The 1,935-nt window shown below is 53.2% G+C and overlaps 1 pseudogene; it reads right to left on the bottom strand.

The window, feature by feature from the left end:
• Window positions 1–7: 7 nt before the first annotated feature.
• Window positions 8–1,189, bottom strand: LOC119347238 (annotated as a pseudogene).
• Between the last annotated feature and the right edge of the window lie 746 nt (window positions 1,190–1,935).

Genomic DNA, 1,935 nt, shown 5'->3' with positions numbered 1-1,935 from the left:
TTGGTACCAGTGGTCAGCAAGTTTTGTAGGTCAAGCAACACGCCGGGTGTCAGGGACGACGTGAGGAATGATCCTAGTGCAGCGGGCCATGGATGTCGACCCGCTGCGGCTGCGGCAACAAACTGTTGTAGTGTGTGCGTCTCCTTGGACAAGTCACATTGTTTGCAGCAGAGGTGCTCTATCACCCACTGCATGGATGATCCAGACTCAGGGTTTGCACGAACGGTGGCGATGAGGCCTTCCAAGGACCGGACCTCCACGCGAAGCAAGGAGAGGGTGTCGAGGATGTCGTACACCTGGATCTTAGTGTCTGCGTGTGGGAGCGGGCACACTATGTTGTACCAAATGGAGTTGAGGATGATGATGGAGATGGGGTCCATGGGGCCATAGCAGTGGGCTGGCGAACATGATGTCGCGGATGAGCCTAAGCCCTGCAGAGGGTAGCATGGTGACGGCTTTGAGATAGAAGGTGTGGATCATGGCGTGGAGCCTCGTCGTGAGAGACTGGGTGTACTCGCAGGCATCACCGCCACATTTGTCCAATAACCCATGCCTATGAGATGTTTTCACGGCCTTTGCCAGACATGCTGATATCATGGATCTCTTGTTTTCATGAGACCGCAAGGACACGAAGTGGTCGCCATGCCGCTCGACATTGATGGTGACCATGTCGAAGCCGTCCATGGAGCTCGTGCTTTTGGAAACCTCAAATGTTCCTTCACTGGGCTTGAGGTTCCGGTAGTAGACGACTACCCCCCTCCCGCCCGGTAGCAAATTCACCTGGAGGTCGAGGGGGCCATCGTCCTGGTACCGCAGCAGATCCATGTTGGTGTTAACATTATAAACGGTGGGCTTCGGCCCTCCCGGCTTTAGGAAGGGGGCGGCGGCGAGGAGTCGTTGACGTGACAAAGGTGACACTTGGAGCCGCACAAGGACGTCAGGCGCGGAATGGCACACATGCATCGCCGCACACCTGAGCGCCGCCTGAGTCCTCTCGGAGGCAGGGCCAGGGAGCACGAGCTCCGCAGCGTATAGATCATGCTCGACGAGCAGGACGGCGCGGGCGAGGTCGGCGCCCGCCCAGTGGATGTAGCGGGTGGCCTGTTCTTCGGTGATGCATCCGAAGTAGCTCGTCATCAACCTGACGAGAGCCTGGCAGGACGCCTGAGCAACTCTGCGCCAGGTAACCCTGCGGACGACAAGCTATCCTTGGGCTGCCCCATGCCGACGAGCCTCTTGGACCTCCTGATCCTCTTGGTGGGCGGCTCCTCCTTTGGCCGGAAGTCGTCGCGCGGGAGGAGGGAGAGGGTGTAACGCCCCGAGACCGACGCTCCAGAAGACTTCCAGCTACTTCGAGTTTCATCGTGTGATTTGTTTTGTTTGTTACATCATTTGCATTGCATCATGCCATCATGTCATTTAATTTTTTAAAACTCACCTAAATAAATTGCATAGATCGTTGATCTATTTAAATCGAGGGATATTCACATGGTGATTTCTCTTTAAAACATATCCTCTCGATATTTAGAGAGCTATAGTAAATATTCCATTTATTTGGAATTAACCATAACCCACTTGCAAATAAATCCCAATGCCTTTGTTATCTCAATTCTTGGTCTCGCGGGTGCGAGATTGCTGAGTCCCCGTGGCTCACAGATACTTCAAAAACCAGTTTGCAGGTGCCTATGTCACCGAGCAGGTGACGCAACCAAGCTTAAGGAGGAGCTCGATGAAGATCTTGCCCTTTGTGTTGTTTCGTTCTAGTTGATCAGTAGTGGAGCCCAGTTGGGGTCGATCGGGGGCCTTTTGTCGCATTTGTGGTTCTTCTTTTATTTTGGCTCCGTAGTCGGGCCTTGTTTGTATCTGATTGATGTAATGCTTTATTCATGTAATTGGGTGAAGTGGCGATTGTAAGCCAACTATGTATCTCTTTCC

Source organism: Triticum dicoccoides, unplaced genomic scaffold, assembly GCF_002162155.2.
Source record: "Triticum dicoccoides isolate Atlit2015 ecotype Zavitan unplaced genomic scaffold, WEW_v2.0 scaffold61141, whole genome shotgun sequence".
NCBI lineage: Eukaryota > Viridiplantae > Streptophyta > Magnoliopsida > Poales > Poaceae > Triticum > Triticum dicoccoides.
The sequence above is the reverse complement of the archived record's forward strand: the minus strand, read 5'-3'. Positions and strand labels throughout refer to the sequence as shown.